Source organism: Panthera tigris, chromosome B2 (genome assembly GCF_018350195.1).
Source record: "Panthera tigris isolate Pti1 chromosome B2, P.tigris_Pti1_mat1.1, whole genome shotgun sequence".
NCBI lineage: Eukaryota > Metazoa > Chordata > Mammalia > Carnivora > Felidae > Panthera > Panthera tigris.
Window position 1 is genome coordinate 139,696,231 of NC_056664.1, and position 22,467 is coordinate 139,718,697.

The 22,467-nt window shown below is 42.5% G+C and overlaps 1 long non-coding RNA gene across 5 annotated transcripts in view; it reads right to left on the minus strand.

Moving 5' to 3' along the window:
* Positions 1–8,493: 8,493 nt before the first annotated feature.
* Positions 8,494–22,467, minus strand: part of LOC122238790 — a 111,915-nt gene continuing 97,941 nt past the window's right edge. For 2 of the 5 annotated variants that reach the window (XR_006217966.1, XR_006217968.1), the window contains 2 exons: positions 10,314–10,348; positions 8,494–8,700 (listed from right to left, as the gene is read on the minus strand). This is a non-coding gene — a long non-coding RNA (uncharacterized LOC122238790). Of the gene's footprint in view, positions 8,701–10,313; positions 10,349–13,234; positions 13,353–22,467 lie in introns of all 5 variants that reach the window. The other 3 variants (XR_006217969.1, XR_006217971.1, XR_006217970.1) reach the window with 3 other exon arrangements.

The following is a 22,467-nucleotide window of genomic DNA, read 5'->3' on the forward strand; positions in this document are numbered from 1 at the left end:
CAGACATGTGAAATAGTGAAAGGACTCTGAGCCCACATCGGTGAGAATAATGTAAGACAGAGTAAGGTCTTCAAATATCATATCTAAAAGAGATCAGATATTGTGATAGTTGCTCTCATGGGCAAAATCGGGTCCAACTGGTGCAACCTTCAAGGAACTGAGCTCACCACAATACAAAATCAAATATGTTAATACCTCAGACTGCCTAATAATGAAACCAATTACTTCATGAGGTAGTGAAGTCCCTAGTGCTGGAAACGATAAATTGGGGACAGAAAAAAAGATTATTGGGGAGATTATTTCCACCTTCGATGGTCCCTGCCATTCCGAGATTCAAAGGGCCATGGAGAACCATCAAAAGTCTTGAGACAAGGTGATGGGACAAAATGTTGTCTTGAAAAGATCTATGAAAAGTTTTGAAAACAGAAAAGTTTTCAGTACCAAAGAATTAGTGGTGCCTTGAGATATCGTAAGACCAGGGTGGACAATTATTACTCCAAATGAAATCTGCCTTGACAAAACCAGTTCAAGAAAATAGAGCTTTCAAGATTTGTATCAACTATCAAAGTCTCCAAGATAAGAACTTCCTTCATGACTAACATCTTTAACAAGGAGACGAATGCTTCTGCATCAGAGATTTTAGAATATATTTCAAAAAGAATGACCCCTCACCTTAACATTCTATGTGGGATACTCAATTACAGCAGTGTTCAAGATCAAAAACTTGTGGGATGTCTGATCTGTTTACATATATTTCAACCAGCAGTCGAAGAGCTTTCTTTCCTGTAATTAAAAGAAGGCTCTCAGAGCAGAAAGGTCTAAAGGGGCCTTAAGCTACCTGGGCCTCATGTAACGCTCTTAGTACAAAACCCTTAGTTAAAAATTTCAGGGGCACCTGGGTGGCTCAGTTGGCTAAGCATCCAAATTCGGCTCAGGTCATGATCTCGTGGTTTGTGAGTTTGAGCCCAGACCATGATCTCGTGGTTTGTGAGTTCAAGCCCCGCGTCGGGCTCTGTGCTGACAGCTCAGAGCCTCGAACCTGCTTCAGGTTCTGTGTCGCCCTCTTTCTCTGCCTCTCCCCCACTGGCTCACTCTCTCTCTCGCTCTCTCTCTAAAAAATAACTCAGCATTAAAAAATAAAAATAAAAATTTCAAAGATGCCAGCCTTCTTTTTGGTTCCTCATCACCTGATAGTTCTTTACCAGTTTTGGTCATGGAGGAAAAGGCCATCTTCCCACAAACTCTGTAACAATCAGGCCTGCGGGTGCTCAACCCTGAGCAATGAGCAGTGCGCCTGCTGGATAGCCTCCCCTTTCTTTTTCTTCTCCTTTTCTTTTCCTGTGTGACTAAGAGAAGGGTCTCTGCAGCAGAAATGCATCTGTGAAACCCTGGGTAGTGATTCAAACAGTTGCCAAATGAGCCAACTGCTGGAACTAAATGGGCTTTGCTAGGGGGTTGGTAGTGGTTATGATTTCGGCTCGCCCTAGATCCACAGGCACAGGCAAAGGCCCGCGTCACCCGGTGCCTCCCTCCCCGACGCATGGTAGAATAGGCACCTGTTGCCAACGGACTTAATTCTCTTTTCCCAATTAATGAAAAACCAATAAACATGTTTTTCACCCCTTGCTATTAGAGACATTGCTTTGCCTTCCGGTATGGAAGGGAGGGGAAAGATGACGACAGGTGCAGCGAAATAGTGGCATCCTCCGGTCTGGCTGTGACCGGGTCAATCAACCCTACAGCAAATGGTAAATTCAAGCCTACGATGCCAACCGCCACTAATAAAACACAGCCTCACTGGCTGAACACCGAAATATGTATTTCAACCCTCTGCAAGGATTGAAAAGAGAAGGCACAACAAAAGGAAAGCCCAAGCTTTCTGCATTTTCTTTTCGTATTTCAGTCGGCGGAAAGATATTTTTTTCAACTTAATAGAGGGTGACACCAGATTTATTTAGGCTGGAGGAACAGCCAGCCCCTGAGTACATGAAGTAATACCGTGCAAACCACAGCACAGGTGCCTCCGTTGTCTCAGGCAGCTGACTTTTGGAAAGAGCAAGAGGACTTAAACATCAGAAAATATTCTTACTCGCCAGACGTCACAGCCCCTGGAACGGGGCTGAGCGAAAACGTTGTGGCAAAGCCAACGTGCAAATCGAAGCCGGTGATTTCGGCTAAGGGCTTGGGTTTGGGAGGCTTCACGGCTTCATCTCCAAAGCCCCGATTTGAAACCACGGTGCGCAGCATGTGCGTGAGGCTTCACGCTTTCGTCTGAAACCCAGGCCCGCCAATGCATCTCTGGATGCAACTGGGGGGTCTTAGAATCTTCTCTAAAGAACCGAACTAAGCCATGGAACTCCAACTGGAAGCCCTGCTCCTACCCAGAGAAGCGTAAGTTCCATTGAAAGGTTTCAGGGAAAAAGATGAGAGGTGGGGAAATGCTTGCCGGCCCAGGACCTTAGGTGCTCAGTTTAAGCCCCCACCACAGTCTCCCAACGGGACTGTCGCTTCGGAGGGAAACCTCCATGGTGGGAAATGTAGCCCTTTCTGGTCTATTAATATAGGATGCTGGTGGCTGTGAATGAAATTCTCCAAAAGAGGGGGGGGGGGGTTTCTCACTGTGAAGGTAAACTGCACTTTTTTTTTTTTTCCCCACCTGGGAAAGAAGAAAGAAGAAATTTGCCAGGGCACCATTCTGTCGATGCAAAACCTTTCCTATGGACCCCAAACAAAAGCTGGAAAAACAAGCCTGATGGGTCTCCCCCCACCCCACCCCCCACCCCCGCCACCCCGACCATTTCAAGGCTAGAAATCAAAGAATGTTTCCAATCCCAGGATTAGCGAGGAACCGAGAGCGAAAACGTGAGGGAGAGAAAAAAAGAAAAACATGTTTAAGAGAGTCTAGCTCACGACCTTCAGACACCAGCGCTGGAGAACGGAGTCGGCGGCTGTCACCCCCGCGTCCCCGCACCCCAGGACTGCAGCCCGCAGGGGGAGCGCCTCCACCCGCCCCGGATGCGAGGGGAAGGCTGCCAGGAGGTGGTGCCCACACGCCAGGTGAACTCCACGGGGGACGTCGCCACCGCCCACCTCCGCTGTCCCAGTTTTCTCTGTTGTCTCTGCGCAGCCCCGGCGCCTGAGGTTACTGGGTAATTCATCCCCCCCGCGCGCCAGCCAGTTAAGCCTTAGGCCTTTTTTAATGGCCTCAGGTGTGAGTACCAGCGAGCCCCGTGGAGTAGCGTTGGCCCGGCCGAGATCACAGGGAGCCGGGTGCCGGTGGTCCCTGCGCGCCAGGGCCCCGCGCCCAGGCTGCTGACTGCGCCCCAGTCCCCACCCCCCACCTCCAGGTGGCGGGGAGGCCGAGGAGCCTGCCTGTGTGAAGAGAACTCAGAGGTGCCCTGGGACAAGGAGCCAGCTTAAAATAAGGCAGTGGAGACATTCACCTGTGCTTAAGGACCTGCTCGGTAAACGGCGAATTCCTCAGATACCCCAAATCGCGGGCAGAGCCGGAGGAGGATGAACCGCTTGAAGGAGAGGGGAAGGGAAGAGGGTGTAGGTCAGGAGGATTTCTGCAGAGCCTGCGGTTGGGGGGTAGGTGCTAACCAGGGAAGGTAATTCTGCAAAATTGGAACACAGGCAACGTATCTGTAGGCAACTCTGACAAAGGGCACAATCTAGGAAATTGAATAGGGATTTGTCCCCTGTCTCTCAGCCTACTGACCCACTTTCCTTGGGCTACATCTCCCCAGATCCCTGCCCCTCGCTGAATCTTCCTGTTAACCAATAGGGAGAAAAGAGTAGGTCTGGGGATCACAACGTAGACGGAATAAGCAACAGGGGCCTGCTTGACAGTTTTTTGAGACAGAGAGAGACTCAGGTCTCTCTTTTGCCCGGAAAATCCTTTCTGAGCCATTCCCCCTGTGCATCTGCACACACACACCAAGATATCCCCTGCTCCCCGTCAAGGGCCTGAAGTTCATATCTTTGGTTAAAGCACTGAAAACATCTGCATCTAAAAAAAAAAAAGAATGTGTGTGCTACTTTGGAAGGAGAATCCTTTGATCCATTCTTAGTTGTTAAAGTTGTGGCACAAAGAGTTTTCTCGGGGTATCCGGCCAGTTACTCGAACGAGGCACAGGTAAGTGAGTTAAGTACGTATTGACGGTAAGTCCCGGGGCGAGAGATACTGTCTAGTTGGAGTGCCACCAAAAGAAGCACACACACACACACACACACACACACACCCCACACTTTGAGACACGCACAATCTACGATTTTGGCCAGGATTGGACTTAGATGTCAGAAGCCCAGGTTGCCCGCTCATAATCTTGTCCCATCCGCTGGCGCGGCCATGAGGACATCCAGTCTGATCGTTGGCTGCTGCACTCTCCAAATGTGAGTGCACGCCCGTGAGCGGCTGCACCAGCGCCAGCTCCGGCATCAGGCACCCTTAGGTCTGACTCCTAACATTGCCCCCTCCTGACTCAACCGCTTGAATTCGAGTTCGGCTCTCTCACCGGAGCAGCTATGCGACCGCAGGCAAATCATCTGCCCTCCCGGGGTCTCTCCTTCCTCATCTACGATCTGAGCTCGGTCGCATCCCACAGCCCGTGGAAAGCGCTCGGCACGGTGCCGGGCACATCGGGTCAGGACACGCTCCATGAAAGTGAACTATTTTTACTTCACTATCAATCGCTTTTCCTGCTCTGAGCTTCCCCTTCCTTATCTGTAAAGTGGCGACGATCATATGTACGTTTACAGGAGCACTGCGAGGTCTGCAAGAAACAGACGTGGAGCGTGGAGCGCCCGTGCCTGACCGAGCGAGGAAGTGTTCAGCACATGATGGTTGTGATGCTGAGGATTGAGATGAGGGGGGAGGAGGAGGGGGAGGATTTTGATGTTAGTGCCCCTGGAGCCAAGCCAGGAAATTCACAGCCATCAGCCCTAAACACCCACTCGCAGCAAAGGTTGACCTCCCCCAGAAGCTCCCGTCCCCCGCAGCTGGGCCTGGATGGCCTCAGGAGCTCGCGCTCTCTCTCTCTCTCTCTCTCTCTCTCTCTCTCTCTCTCTCTCACCAGATTGCTTCTCCTTTGCCAAACGGGTTTTAAGCCACAATAGCAAAGAGCAAGCGATCCGGTCTGCAACTGCATAGAAAAGAACCCGAATTCAGGGGCTCTCCCATATTTACTCGTGCCTTCCTTTCCCCCTTTTTTCTAAGCTCTGATGTGAGGTGGTGTCTTGGAGAATTGACTCATCTGCCCGTATTTGTTCATTACAGCTGTTGCTAGGAAGTTATTATGTAAATGGCTCTGCTTCTCACTCTCCATTATGCTTTTTCTCTTATTATTGTGAGATGGAATTAAGTGCCAGCCCTGTGCTGAGTTTTCATTAGACCCTTTCCATACTCTTCCGTATTTTTCTCTCTGGCTTTATCAGTCACTTTAGAAGTTAATCCTTTTATATTTTAAGGACTTTAAAGAAGATATAAAACCTCTCGAGGATCCTGGGGGAGGGGCTGGATTTCAAAGCGGCTTGAGCTCTCCCTGTTCATTGTGTCAATAGTTACGCCTGGCTTTTTTAATTTTCAAAATTCAAATTAAAACATCATCATGCTCCTATAAGCTTCACTACCTCTAATAATCAAAGAGCAAGTTTCGGCTTGACACACGGATAAGGCAGTGCTGAGCCACATTCATGACCGTCCCCTCCACTGGATTAGGTAATCAGGTTTAATAAAGATGAAAATCTTTCAAGAAGAAAGGAAAAAGCAAACCCTAGTCCTAAAAGTGGGTGTTTTTCTGTTTGTTTGTTTGTTCGTTTAATTAAGACATTACTACAAAATCCATTTTGGAAAACATAGGACTAGGTGGCTGTTCTATTTCTTGCCACATTCCGAAAGATATTTGTTACATGTTCCGAAGTGCAGAGTCAATATAATTTTTACCCCCCGAAGGGACACCAAACATATATGAAGATTTCAAAACCAGCCCAGCAGGCTTTCCAACAGATGGAAAGTGAAGTTGCACATTTCATTTCGGTTACCTGCCTCTAAATCATTGATTTTTGTAGAAATGTCACACCGTGCTTGAAGAGAAGTCTCTCTTTCTCCATAAACATACAGCGGACTTCGCAGAAAATGCCAACATTTTCAGTTAAGAGAGCAAGCTTCAGAAAAGCCCATGAAATTCAACTCACTCTCCCATCTTAGGCACACAATACCCAGCGACTTCAATTACACACCACCTTTCATCCCTACATGTCAGGAGCAGTTTTAAGCCTAAAACAAGCAGTGAATTGGCCTCACCCTGCTGAAAACTTGTGGGAAGAACAGTGGGGATCAACTACTTACTCTTTAGTTTCAATACACCGAGGAAAAAGGGTCAGACTTATTGCTTGAGGTAATAAGGCCAAAGCTGTAAGGGGTAAAAAGACTACAGGTTTACACCTGTAGTTTTATTTTTCACGATGCTTTAACCTTCCGGCCAAATCTTCAAAGACGAGAACCAGCATTCTAACATAAAAACACAGGTTCAAATTCAGTACCCCGCCCAAACGATCTACATTCAGCCTAATTTTCTGCTACTAAGAAAGGGCAAAAAGAAAGAGGAGGTGGAGAAAAACTGTCACAGAGGATTGTCACAAGTCTAGATGTCCCCAGCAGAAGTAAGGTCACATCGCAGAGAACGCTGAGTTCACAGAGGGGAAATTGAGGAAAACACAAGGAAATGACATGTGGATTTCATTTAATTCCCGATTCAAACTTTAAAAAAGGAAAGAAAAAAAAAATCAGGGAAACAAGTGTAGTACTGGGCATTAGATGATACCCATTATGGTTAATTTTTTAATTTTGTTAGTAACATGAGAGAAAATGGCCATTGTTTCTTTTTTGTTTAAGTTCATTTATTTTGAGAGAGAGACTGAATGTGTGGGAGGGGCAGAGAGAGAGGGAGAGAGAGGCAATCCCAAGCAGGCTCTGCACTGTCAGGGTCGAGCCCGACATGGGTCTCAAACTCAAGGAACTGTGAGATCATGACCTGAGCCAAAACCAGGAGTCAGACCTTCAACCAACTGAGCCATCCAGGCACCCCGAAAATGGCCATGTTTTTAAGAGCTGCATATTCACGTATGTATGGGTGAAATGAGAACTGGCTGGGATTTATTTTAAAACACTTAAGCAAAAATGAAAAGAAGTGAATGGAGGAAACAAGAAAGGGAAACTCTGGACAACTGAATCTGAGTCAAGGGCATATGAGGATTCATTATTACTGTTCTCATTATTAAGACATTCGTGTATGTTTGAAAATCTTCACAATGAATACTTAATGGAGTTCCCCTTACTCAAAAAGGTTGCAGATCCATAAACCAGGGGTCTAAGAGTTTCCTGGGCGTTTATCTGGCGGAGGGAGAAAGAGACAGCTCACTAACTAAGCTCCACTTAAAGAGCCCTGAGGTCTCGGGCATTAGGGTAAAGATGATCGATGATCTTTGGGCAAGAAGACTACCCCTCTCAGGAAGCGTGTTGACTGATTATGACTTCTCTCTCCCTAGAGGCTGAGCTCAATGTTTTTATTAACCTAGTGACACATAAAGGAAAAAAAAAAGTTGGGGAAGCCCATTAATTATGGCTAACTGTAGCACAAAGCTCAATGCGGAAGTGGATAAGACAGGCTGTAGGGGTGGAGACGGGTGGTATTTCATAAATGCACCAAAGTGAGGGAGGTGCCATATTAGAAGGAACAGTGGGATGCAGAGGGGTGCCGTCTACCTGCAGGATCAGGAGGGGTTTCCTAAAGTGACTTTTAAGATGACGCTTCAGCATCTCCCTGTCCTCGCTGCTGCACCTGTTCACTATTTGTAGCGTATGTCGGTCATCGACAAGTACTTATTGAATGTTATTGAGCTCTCTTGCCACTGTCCTCAAAGATGGCCAGTAGCTCAACTTGGGTGCAAGATGAAATCCAAGTTCTTCAGCCAGTCATTCGGGGCCCATCACGGCCACACCCCTCCTCTGCAGTGTGTCCGGCCTCACCTCCTCCCAAGCCGTCCCAGTAAGCCCCATCTCTCCAAACCTCCTCCAACCCTGATCACTCAACATATCCAGGATGCACCTGTGCCTGGCCCTAAAGAAGGAGGAAAAGAGATGAATGTAGGTGCCTGAGAGAGGGGCAGGAGGGGTACTATCATCAGCCACAGGCAGGGGTGGGGGTCATCAAGAGGGAGATCAACGGCCTCTGCTACTGACCCTAACCAATAAGTAGGGAAATCTGTCAATCGTTAAGAAAAATATTGGGTCTCTGCATCCAAATAAAATCTTCAATAATGGCACTGCGACGACCCTACTTGGAGAAGGGCTTTCCACACCATCTCTTAAAACAAAATTTTTGTTTAACATTTATTTATTTTTTGAGAGACAGAGAATGAGCAGGAGAGGGGCACAGAGAGAGGGAGTCACAGAATCCAAAGCAGGCTCCAGGCTCTGAGCAGTCAGCACGGAGCCCAACACAGGGCTTGAACTCATGAACCGTTTGTTGTTGTTGTTGTCGTCGTTGTTGTTGTTGTTTTCCCACAGCTTCGCTTAAATGAGGAGTTTCTAAGTAATCACATAGAGGTGAGTTTATGTCCTTCATGTCCCAAATACCGTCTTGGTTTGCATTCCTCCAGAAACGAATGTCAATGTATGGGTTTGAGTACAAGGTGGTGCTTTAGGAGATAAGCGTGGACGTATAGGCGAAGGAGGTACGGGACGCAGGGGAGGAAATAAGCCAATAAGAGCGTGTTGTGACGCAAGGTACAACAGCGGGCCATTGGACTTAATCCCACTGGAGAGCTCAGACACAGTCCATGGAGCCCATGCTGAGAGGGAACCCGCCCCCCAGGGGGCAGGAGCCCAGACACTCCTCCGCCACGTCTAGTCAGTCACTGACTGAGAACCTAGGGGAGGGGAGAGTCACGCCTGCCCCGCTCCCCATGCATGGCCTCATAGCTCTGGCAGACAATGAGCTGCAAGTGTGGGAGAGGGAAGCGGGGCTCCCACGCCTAGAAATTGTAAGTGCTGCAAGGATATGAGCAGTTTCCTGATGCACGTGCCCAGGTTTAGACATACACCCCCATATACAAGTCTGTGAAGTCACGTTCGTAAAAATCCCAAAGATGGGAAAAAGCGCCACAATGAGTTAACCAGGGTGTTTGATGAAGTTCATCTTTGCAAATCATCTTTGTGTAGCAGGAGTCATCAAACTAAAGACTGCAAGCCAGCCAAAGCTGGCCTGTTTCCATAAAGTTTTATCCGAACACGGTCACGTATGTTCGCTTACCATTGCTGCCTGTGTGCTATGTCGGAGTAGAGTGGTTGTCACAGAAACCAAGTGGCCTGCAAAGCCAAAAACATTTACTGTCTGGCCCTTTATGGGAAACACTTTTGTTTCCCTGTTAGCCTGTTTTCTCTGAACCATCACGTAGGACGTCCAGAAGCAACCTCACTTCCCCTGAATAGTCCTTTTACCCCTAAAGAAATGGCTTCCAAATTTGTGTGTCTGTCATTCCATATCCATTCTCCAATATGTCTCTCACTACACTGCACTGTCCATATTCACCTTTGTATCTAGCTCAACACCACCACCAGAACCGAGTTTTATTCACATTTAGATGCCTAACATCTAGATATTCAACAAATGCATATTTAAATAAAATGAATTCATTTGGGGGATTTGAGCTCCCTGGTCATCGATCTAGTCCGGGTTGGGTTCCAGAAAATGCAGACAACTTGCTCAAGATCACATACATGGCCAGCATCAGACCCAGGTAGGTCCTCTTGTTCCCCAGTCTAGGGTTGTCTGTTATATACGGACACGATCAGGCCGCATTACTGCCCTTGAGACACACGTGCTCCCTTTAACACATGGCATTTTCCGAGAAGCAACTCAAGGTGATGACTTTATACCTTCTCTGCTTGACCTGGATTACTATACCTAGCGGTCGCCTGGTCCGCACAAGCCTCACAGCGTCCGTGACCATGATCTACATCTCTGAAAACCGTCCTCCATCTACTAACCATTGTTCCCAAGATCAAACCTCGAAAGTCTCTCACGAGGCTCCGTGACCCGTTATCTTTCAAAACCACCTTAGGTGTCAGTAATAGATCTTTCACCTTCTGAAGAGGTAAATCAAAGCTTTGGACATAACCAGCAAAAAAATGGCTTTTCATTGTTTCTGCCTATTATAACCACAAGTGTTCAGATGGCACCTTTCAGAGCTGCTGAAACAGTAAACAATAACAGAACATCTTTACTGCCTGATAACGAGAAGCGACTTACCTTCATCAAAATAAATCTCAGCAGATTTCAACACCCTTGGAAAAAGCCGGAGGAAAAAAGAAAAAGAAAAACGTTAGTGAAATGATATTTTATTTATATCTTTTATTTATGTCCTGCTTTTTAAAAATAGGCATCACACACCCTAAATACAGGCAAAAGCTGCATCCAACCAGTTAAGGAAATTTGTTACCTGCTTAGCGATTTTTTTTTAATGTAATTCAGAAAAAGTTAAGCCAAGCTACAGATGAAAGCCTTTGCCGCAAACTGCCTATCAGCCCTAGTCCATCTGAGGCCTGCCTGCAGAACCAAAGGAGGAATTTGGTTTTTTTTTAATATTCATGTCAACATAAATTTAAGAGCTATTTTTCTCTCTTCAGGAAAGATAAGGCTTAATTTTTAGGATTTCCAAAAATAACTGCCTCTCCCCTCTTCATGTCAGAATCCTGCCTCGAAATCCTATCTTTTTTAAGATGGCCAAGATCTATGTCAAATCTCTTAAAGGCAATGCTTTGCATTCGATAGATATTTAAAGACGCTTTTAGACTTGTTTCATATGTTTAAACAACAATTCACGGTAGGACACAATGAGGGGGAACCACAGTTGGAAAAGTGATCTAGCTCGATGTGAAGGTAGAGGTGAAGTCCATCGTGGGCCACACCAGCATATCTCCACTTTGCAGACGAGGAGGACATAGCCCTGAAATGTTCAGTGCCTTTCCCCAGATCGCAATGAGCACAGAAAAATGAAAAAGTGTAGACCTTCTACCTTCAGGTATGAGTCCTTTCTTTGGCCTGAGGCTGACATCTGTGCCCAATGGTGCTAACGTCTCTTAATTATACTCTTCGTGCATTTCATAAATTTTAATTCAAAGGAAAAGAGTGAGAACAGACAGGTAAACTAGTCACGTCAAGCAGCGTAAGGTTATCGCAAAAGTTACAAGACGACGTGGCCGACCGTGACCGACACCTGTAGACAAGTCTTCTGTTCTGTGGCAGGTTTGCTACACTTCTTCAGGCTCTTGGTCCAGATTTGGCAAGAGAATAATCGGAAGAGGACTGCATCAAGTTTGAGAGGTTAACATTATCAAGTTCAGACTCCCGTCCAACGTGATTGCTTACTTCTGCCCCGGCCCCTCCCCCCCCCCCCCCCCACGGCGCACGGGATCTGCGATCATTTGAGGACCCACCCATGATGCTGATTAACCTGAAACACAATGTTTACAGGAAAAATTATAATCTCAAAGTGCACTTAAAATCATTTAATCTAGTGCCACTCTCTGGACAATGGGTAAGCTAATATTTCAAGATAAGTGTATGGAGAAATTTATCTATCCTAGGAGAAAAAAAAAAGTACAATATCCCCGTGGGAATTTTTGTCTCTCCCTATATATCTGTCTTTGGAAAAAGATTTTTATCTGTAGGATTGAAAACAAGAAAAGATACCCAGGCATTAATAAGGATAGGCAGAATCCAGTGTTATTCACTTAGCTACAAATAGTAGCCCCTGAGAAAATGATCCATTCAAATAATAATCTCTTAAAATGATATTTGACTATTATATACCCGATGTGATTTGTGTTGAATTTAATTATCTAAATTTAAAATACAAGAGACATCTAAAGCCATTATTTCATTTGGAGTTGAATGAAGTAAGTCATTTGGAAGTACAGTTTAATTTTTTAAAGTCATAGCATAACTAAGGGAGATGTCTCAGTCTATTTCTACTCTGGAAACACACAAGAGCAGCCTGCGACGCTTAATTGTAAAGTGCGATCTTCTAAAGGAGCAAAATTAAGTAGTCGGATGTATTTGCTACATTAAGGCAAAACGAAAACTACTATGATTAGAGCAGTTTGAGAAAAATGGATGTAAAATACTTTCCGTTTAAATTATAGCAATGGCTACAATTAAAAGAGCACTTTGCTACTTGCTGGATGGCAGGAAGATTGTTTTCTTATGCAGTTTGGCGTTTGGGTTTTTTCTGTTGTTGTTGTTTTTTTTGTTTTTTTTTTTCATGCAGCCCTGCTCCGGCCCATCTCCAGGCTCCCTGAATGGCTCTCCTGAGAAGCAGGGGCCTCTGCAGAGCTCCCTGAAAAGGCCACAGGAAAAAAAGAGGCTCAGAAAATCTAATCATGGCCAAAAAGGAACCAGACACAGGAATGAAAGCGTCAATCAAATTCAGTTCACAGAGGGGTGGCCTCAGCTGCTGTCTGTGATCAGTCGCAAATGGCTGTGCTGGCCTCCTGAAGGTGGAGAAAGCTTAACAGGCTGTTGCTGAGAAAGGCGACTGTCTTTTTTAAAAGCTCTTATTAGTTCTAAAAATAGGGACAATATTTATTGTGTATTGCAACATATGGGTAGAAGACCATCAAAGACTGAACTGCATAGACCAAAACCCAAACCCATTCCTCACCCCAGTGACAGGGGGCTGTGTTCTCACGGACGTTTCTGTCAATTTCCACACATACGACAGGAGATCACACCAGGCCTACTCTTCCTTTTTTTTTTTTTTTTTAATGTTTATTTTCTTTTTGAGAGAGAGTGACAGAGCATGAGTGGGGGAGGAGCAGAGAGAAAGGGAGACACAGAATCCAAAACAGGATCCGGGCTCCGAGCTGTCAGCACAGAGCCCGACGCGGGGCCTGAACCCACAAACTGCAAGATCGTGACCTGAGCCGAAGTCGGACGCTGAACCGCCTGAGCCGCCCAGGTGCCCTGCACACCAGCTTGTGCAGCCTTACCTTTCCCCCACTCCGTGTGAAGTCCAGAAGTGTATAGAAAAGTGGAGAGGGACTTTTACTTGGTGCTAAGAGCCGGTCTCTACCATGTTTCCCAAGTTTCTCTGATAATATAAATTACCTGAGCAATTATTTAAAACACAGACAAGCAGACTCTCTCCTCTGAAAAGGCTGACGTTTTACCTCATGAGTGGGGCCTTTCGATCCATATTTTTGCCCAGAGCTTCGGTTATCTCCTATAATTGGGTGGTTCGGCAAGCTGTGTTCTGTGCGGTCGGGCAAAATCAGGATTCACCTCATCCTAAAGAATAGAAGGGAGGGGTGTGGACGGAGATAACTTGGAAGGAACACGCAAAGAAATAGGCGAGCCCTAAGAGATATCCTGCCTCACTTTTTATTTCTGTGTAGACCAGGAGAGAAGGGGGGACCATTACTCTACTTTTTTTTAGATTTCTTACGAGCTCTCTGATTTGTCATTTTATACTATACCTAGCTCTCTCCCTGTAGTTATCAGCAAGACAACAGCTTTTATTTATTATTTTTTTAAAGAGAGAGTGTGTGAGCACAAGTAGGGGGGAGAAAGAGAGAGAGAGAGAGAGAGAGAGAGAGAGAGAGAGAGAGAGAGAATCTTAAGCAGACTCCACACTCAGCACAGAGCCTGATGTGGGGATCACGACCTGAGCCAAAATTGAGTCTGATGCTCATCCGACTGAGCCACCCAAGCACCCCTGCCAACAGCTTTATATACTCAAGAAAGGGGAGTCTGAATAATTAAGAGTAGTAGACGGCGTATCCTCTTTTGTGGAGGACCCAGAATAAAGAGGTACCTGCGTTCTGAGGTCAGCGGAGAGAGAGGAAGTACAGGTGAGGGGCCCAAATGCAATTCTGGGAATTTGTGCCCTGACAGAAATTCCAGAAAGTTCTTGCAACTGGAGTGCCTTGGAGAGGAAAATAGTGATGGAACCTGTTCTCACTGCTCTTCATTTTGATGTAAAAGTGATGCGAAGCCCCAGGAATCTCCCAGCCACCCTCACTGTCCTGGGGCCTCTCCTGAGACGAGCAGAGAGCACGCTTCCCGACCACATTTTGTGAGCCGACTGTGCTTCTGGAGGACCTGACCGTCTCCGCCGTGGAAGATGCCAAGCATCTATGTTTCCTACAGTCTAAATATCGCCCACTTGCCAGATGTTTCACCTAAACTTATACATGAAGGTCTCTCTTTCCCTTGTTATTGATGTAGGTGGCTGCACACACCCCCTTTCAAGCCTGAGGGCCTAGGATATAACTCATTTTACGATAAAAAGGAATATCTGTTCATTTCAGCAGTTGCTGCTGCAAGGATATATTTCCAACACATTTGTGGTGAATGATCGCACTATATGACAGAGTCAAATTGATATGTGAAGTTCCCAGAATAGTGAGCAATTAATACAGAATGTACTACAAATCACTGGGGCTTGGGCTCAAGATGGAGTGCTGTTTCCATACCCCTAGAAATGAATCTGTATGCCAGATGCGCTAAGGGAAATGCACTAATGGTCCCGGGCTGGATCACTTAGCCATGTACAACCGAGTAATGTTAGTAATGGCACCCAGAACACGGCAGTGAAGCACTGGAGAGGCAGACAAAATCCAGAGTTCGGGCACCTTTTCCCCCATGAAGGGCAGTGTTTGAGGAACCTGCTGGAATCCCACGGACTGCCCCAGACCCCAAGTTGTAAGAGGGCTCACCTTCAGAGAAAGGACTTGGTGCTTTTATTAAAGTCCCACGGGATGGTTCACTTAACAGTCACCTGTCTCGTGTTTTTAAATCTGTAAATAGGTCACCTTTTAAATAGAGTTCACTATTTATCTAGAAACGCCACTTCCTTCAGCATCTATTCTGTCTATGCCACTGCCCAAGCCTAGCAGGATTAGACACACAGCTAAAGGAAAGTGGCATCATTTTATATTAAGTAATGATTGCTTAAAATGATTATTTGGAAGTTAATCAGTACTGGCTTATGACCTCAGTTCACATAATAGTGATTTAATACATATCCTGAAGGAAAAAATACTCACTTCTCAAGAGTTTAACCTACTCCCACGACATAACTCATACCTTTAAATAATCCGGTTAGATACTTGTGGTTAACTGTAATGAATAATCAAGTAACTATCTCCTCTCAATGACAAGACATAATTATTATGAATTCCAACACTGAAAAATAAAATGTAATAGACTAAAGATGCACATATATACCACATAGTATTTGCAGTTATACTGGTCATATAAATTATCATTTTTAAAGTAATGGTTTTTCTATATATGAAATGAATTTATTAGAGGATATGAAATATGTTAAAATTGAAAAAACAGTTACAAAAGATATCAATATGATCTTAATCATATTGCTTTTTTCTATGTTTTCCATCCTTAAGAAAAATCACCATCATTTTGACATGTCTGTTTAATCATTTCACCTTAAATAGAATATAATAATGAAAAAATTATACAGTATATTTTCAATTCACATTAACATTATTGAAAAGAATATTACATGCCACTTAAGTGTTAATAGATTTTCAGCTACATTTGTTCTTTATAATTACAAAGTAATACGTGCTCATTGAAGAAATGTTAGGAGAGAAAAACAGAAAATAACAAAGAAGAAAAAAACAATCTCCCATAATCCTCACCCAGAGGTAACCGTTACTAATATTTTAGATCCCAGGCGACCCGTGAATTTGGAGAGGAAAAAAAAATACATCTATGTACCCTTACTGAAATTTTGCACTTCCTTTAACCATCAATGTAGACGGCAAACCACAGTAGCATTAGAAGATAGGGAATCTTAATAAAAACAGAGAGTGGGGGGCAAAAAAAGAATTGGAATTTCTAAAACTGAAAAATACAATATCTGAAATTAAAAATTCACTGGATAGCCTTAATAGCAAATTGGACACTGAAGAAGAAAAGATCAATGAACCTGAAACTAGGCCAAATAGAAATTATAAGTCAAGTAATATTAGCAATGCCTGTGATCTTATCATCAATAAGAATCCCATCACAGTTATTGCAGATGTCTTAATATTTATACTCAACAATAGTTTGAGATTACACTATTAGGCCCATCACTAAATCACATATGAAATAAGATCTGTCTATAGATACATGACATACAACATAGCCAGACCACTGTTAGTCAACTCTGCACCTTGTGGTGGTTTAGCCACCAAGAAGCGAACTAGCAGGTTTTCATAATTGGAATTAAACTCAAATAGCTTTGATGATAGACTTCCAGTTTGGGCCGTGATAGAGGAATGAGTATCAGACTTACTCAGCCACTGTAAACAGCCACTAAACTTCACAAATTGTATGAAGCAAATAATTTCAAACATTGGCACTACAAATCACAAGGCTGTGATCCATGAAAAAAGGGAAGTACAAGAGATCAACTTCACATCTACCCCAGTTTTCTGCCTGGAAGCACTTGACAAAGTGCAGCACATGAAAGTAAAACCAAAACAGAGATTGGTGGTCTCACTGGAAAAAGGAAACAGATATCTGCTTGGGGTTACTGCGGCTGCCAGAATTTGCAGGTCAGGAGAAGGCGAAAAGTGAAGGATTCCCAGAAATCTGCATGGGGTCACTGTGAGTCTTCAAACAAAACGATGCAGTGCGTGCTCACTGAAAGACTTCAGAAAGCCTAGCATATGGGGAGGTCCAACCAAGATTCTGGAGGTTTTATCATGGTATGACATGGGACATTGACCGAGCAAAGTGGAGATCCCAAGATGGACACCCTGGGCATTCACTTATGAAAGTTCACACTTTAAGAGCGCTTCTGCTCTGTATTAAACTAAGCCTCTTAACTCACTGCTTGACAGAACAAAAGCTAATATTCCTTATAAGTAAAGGACATAATCCACACTATCGATAGGTTAGCATATACAATGCCCAGCAGATAATCAAAAAGCACTAGATATATGGAAATGCAAGAAAATGTGATTCATAATCCTTGGTAGAAAAAAAACATTGATATAAACAGTCTCAGAGATGACATAGCTATTAGAATTATCAGATAAAAATTGTAAAACAGGTTTTTAAATATGTTGAGATATTTAAAAGAAAATATGAACAAATGACTCCATGGATAAGGGATCTAAACTGAGAAAGGGAAAATATTTGAAACAATTAAATGGAATTTCCAGAACTAAAAAATAAAAGATCTGAAGTCAAATATTCATTGCATGGAATTAAAAGCAGATTTGACATTGCAGAATATATTGGTGAACTTGAAGACAAATATGGAACCAAGGAAACTGAAGCACAGAGAGAAAATGGACTAAATAAAAATGAACAGACCCTTATAGTATGTGGAATAATATCAAAAAATCTAACATATATGTAATTGGAACTTAAAACAATGAAGGAAAAATTGAGATACCAAAAAATTAAGAAAATATGGCAGAATTTTTTCCATTTTTTTTTTCCAAATTTCAAATGTACAGAACCAAAAAAAATCAGTGAAACCCAATAACTCACACAAAAATTCCACACAAAGATACATAATATTCAAAATGCTGGAAACCAAAAGTAAGAGAAAATCACAAATGCAGACAAACCAAAAAGAAAAAAAAAAAAGACACCTTCTATACAAAAGAACAACAAAAAGAATGAATGCAGTCTCATCAGACATGCAAAGCAGGAAGACAATACGATGGCATCTTTAAAGTGGTAAAGGGAAAAAAGTTATTAAACTAGAAATCTACATTCAGCATAAATGTTCTTCAAAAATGAAAGCGAAATAAAGACCTTATGAGCTAAACAAAACCTGAAAGAATTAGTTAACAGGAGACCTCCATAATGGGATTAAAGGAATTTCTTCAGGCTACAGGAAAATTGTATAAGACAGAAACAGGTTTACCTGATGGAAGGAAGAATGCCAGAAATTGTAAATATATGGTTAAATATAAAAGACTCTTTATTGTCTCTTAATTCCTTTAAATGAAAATTTCCTGTTTAAAGAAAAAATAATAACAAAGTTATTGGCATACCACATGCCTCTGGGAGGCATACCACACAGAAAAGTAAGATGTGTGGGAACAGTATCACAAAGGATTGGAGGGTATAAAACTATATGGTTGTTAAGTTCTTACATAACACATAATGACACACAAAGTGATTAAATATTAATGCAAGCTAGACGATGATAAATAAAAGATGTGTATTATAATCCCTTCAGCAAATACTAATAGATAGAACAAAGTCATTGTGATAGGTGAAATAACAGCTCCCAAAAGATGTACAGACCCTAATCCCCAGAACCTGTGAATACGTAATCTCTCATGGAAAAGGTGACTTAGCAGATAACGATTAAATTAAAGATGTGGAGATCAGGAAATTATCGCGTTTTATCTAGGTGGACCTAATGCAATCCCAAAGGTCCTTATAAGTGAAAGAGGGCCAGAAAATGAGATGTGGTAATGGAAGCAGAGGTCAGAGTGACATAATAGCTGGTTTTGTAGATGCAAAGGAGCAATGATCCACAGAATCTGGGCAGCCTCAAAAAGCTGGAAAATGCAAGAATGTGGGTTCTCCCCTCAAGTCTACAGAAGAAATGTAGCCATCTTAATTTTAGACTTTTGACTTCTAAAACTATAAAATAAATTTACATTGTTTTAGGCCACTACATCTATTGTAATTTGCTATATCAGCAATAGGAAATTAAAACAGTAATTAAGCTGAAAAGCGAATAGAAGAGATAAAATGGGATATGAAAAATATTAACTTTCAAAGGGCAAGAAAGAGCAAAAATGGAACAAAAAATAAATGGAGAAAACAAATATCAATAACTTTCAAAGGATTCAAATCGTACAAAGTATGTTCTCTAACCACAAAACAATTAATCTTAAATCAGTTTTAAAAAGCGAGAAGTCCCTCAAGTGTTTGGACTTAGTGCGATATACTTCTAAGCAACCAATGAGTCAAAGAAGAAATCACAAGGGAATTAGAAAACATTTCATATTGAACATTAACGTAAATCTAACATATTGAATTGTATGAGATACAGCTAAAGCAGTGCTTAGAGGAAAAACTATAGCTTTAGATGCTTATATGATAAAAGAAGAAAGGTTTAAAATTAGTGATTTAGATTTTCACCTTAAGAATCCAGAAAGCAATGAGGAATTTAAACCCAAGATAAATAGGATAAAATCATAAAGATCAGAGCATAAATAAATAAAATGAAAAACAGTAGAAAAACTAACAAAATCAAAAGGTTTTTTCTTTAAGAATATTAGTAAGGGGCACCTGGGTCGTTTAGTCAGTTAAGCAACTGACCCTTGCTTTCAGCTCAGGGCATGATCTCCAAGTTTGTGAGTTTGAGCCTCGCCTCAAGCTCCATGCTGACAGTGTGGAACCTGCTTGGGATTCTCTCTCTCTCCCAGTCTCTCTCTCTGCCCCTCCCCTGCTCATGCGCTCTCCCTCTCTTTCTCAAAATAAGTAAATAAATAGTAAAGATAAAAATATTAGTAAAATTGATTTATCCCTAGTGTGACTGACAATAAAGAGAGAAAGAAAAAACACAACTGACAGCTTCTAATAAAGTTCAACGTAAATTTACCCTGTGACCTAGAAATTCAACTCCTAGATATTTACTCAAGCAAAATTAAAATGTATTTCCACAAAAAGACATATATAAGGCTGATAATAGCAGCATTATTCATAAGAATAGCCAAGAACTGGAAATAACCCAAAAAGTCCATCAACAGGAGAATGGATAAACAACACGTGTATAAAGAAATACTACTTGGCAATACATAAGAATGTATATCATCTATCAGCTGATAGACAAAATAGTATAGACAGAGCTCAAAAACAAGAAGCAAAATAAACCACATATAAAACAGTACATACAACATGACTCCATTTGTATAAAGTACAAAAATAGACAAAAAGTAAGCTTTTTGTCCACCCAATAAGGGGTTAATGTCCAAAGTATGCAAGAAACTCTTGCATCTCAATAGCTATATAGATAGATGATAGATAGATATAGATATAGATATAAATATAGATATAGATACAGATATAGATCTCACAGTTAAAAAATGGACCAAGGACCTGAATAGACATTTTTTTCCAAAGAAGATAGAAATGGCCATTAGGCACATGAAAAGATGCTCAACATCACAAAGCATCAGGGAAATGCAAATCAAAACCACAATGAGATAGCACCCCATAGCTGTTAAAATGAAAAACATAAAAGTTAACAAGTCTTGTCGAGGATATAGAGAAAAGGGAACCCTTTTATACTGCTGGTAGGAATGTGAATTGGTATAGCTATTATAGAAAACAGTATGGAGTTTCCTCAAAAAATTAATAATAGAACAATATCACTTGTAAGTATATAACCAAAGGAAATGAAGTCATTTCCCAAAGAGATATCTGTATCTCTGTGTTTACTGCACCATTATTTAAAACCACTTACATATAGAAACAACTCAAGTGTCTATCCACGGAAAGAAAATCTGACATTTATATTTGTGATATATATACAAGGAAATCCTGCCATTTGCAACAACAGGGTTGAACTTGGAGGGCATTATGCTAAGTGACATAAGCCAAACGGAGAAAAATAAACACAGGATGGTATCATTTATATGGGGAATCTAAAAAAAAATTTTTTTAAGTTGAATTTGTAGAAGCAGAGTAGAACAGTAGTTGCCAGGGCCTAGGAAAGTGAGGGGTGGGGGGTAAGGGGAGATGTCAGTCAAAGAGTACAAACTTCCAATTTTAAGTGAATAAGTTCTGAGCATCTAATGTACAGTATGTTAATTACAGCTAATAATACTGTATTGTATACTTGAAATTTGCTAAGAGACTAGACCTTGAGAGTTCTTACCCCCCCCCACACACACACACAAGTATGTAAGATGATAGATATATTAACTGACTTGATTATTGTATTCATTTCACTATGTATATGCATATCAATTCGCCACATCGTACACTTTAAACATGTTACAATTTTGTCAATTATACCTCAGTAAGGCTGGAAACTGGGGGAAGAAGCTATGGCAATACTCCAGGTTTGCACACATCTGCTTCTCCTCGATTGTAAACTGTTAGCAGGCAGGGATCATGTTTAGCTCACCTTAATACCCTTTAGTGGGTATGAATCAAAATGAGTTGACTATCCTAGAAGGATCTAGAAGCATCTATCAGTCTGGGATGGTCAGACAATAGTGAGGGATGATCCTACGATATAATGGGGGAAAACACACACTTGGAAGCATGACAGACCCTGGGTCGAATCTTCACTGCTTTCTACCAGGTTGCCGACCCTTTCTGAGATTCAGTTGCCTTGTTTGTGAAAGGATTGGTGACGCACCTAAGTCACACGACTGTTGCTGGATTAATGAAGTGCCAGCACAGTGCTTGATCATGGTGTCCAGTACACGAGAGGGTCTAATAAACCCTTTCAGATATCAGTTTCCTCATGTTTTGGCTAAGATGGTTTCTGAGGTCCCCCTTAGTCTTGAGTCCTTGAGTCTAAAAATGTTCAGTCAGTCAACAAACATCTTCACTTCTATGCTAAAGACTGAAGATATAAAAGGAACAAAACATATTTTCTGACTCTCAAGGAAATTATGGTCCCATGGAAAGGGGAAAATAGTAAACGCCGGCAGAGAAGTGGATAAAAGGTGGCAATAAGAAACAATAAAGACAATGAGAGATGTGCTGTTCCACACAGCACAGGACTCTTCCAGTCCTGTTTTATGGATTAACTAGAACAAACCTATGACACAGCCAGTGGAAGGGCAAGACTGGGTCCAGTCCTAACTTCTGGCTCTAATGGGTCCTGAGATCTAATGTGACTCAACGGCTCACGCATCGCCTTGACATTCACCGCAACGTACCACACTTGGTTACGCCTGCTGCGGTAACCCAAGTTTGTAGAAGCCAATTATTGGCCAAAAAGATCTGCACAGTTTTGCATGGATAGAGGTGCTGCAAACAGTACTTCCGACATGCATTTACACACAAAAGAAGCAGAGAAAAGGTCATTATGGGAAAGATTAATGTTGATTTTCCTGGCTTTGCTTGGGTTTAAAAATCGGAAGCTTAACTCTTCATTAACACAGGTGATTAAGCTGATCGCACCGTTATAACCAGTAATCGGTCAGATGGCTTGATGAGACTAATTTATTGTCATTATTCTGACATGTATTTCTTACACACAGCACCAAAAAAAGGAGAGCTTGTGTTTGTAAGTCCACAGTCCCTCATTAGAAATTCATCAGAAACTCCCTCGTCAGAGACTCAAAACCAGTGTCAGATGGTTTTGAGATTCAGAAATCTTGGGACTTGAGAAGGGTAATTTGGTACATATACCTTTCAGTATGTGACAGTCCTAGCAGGATCTGGGAAG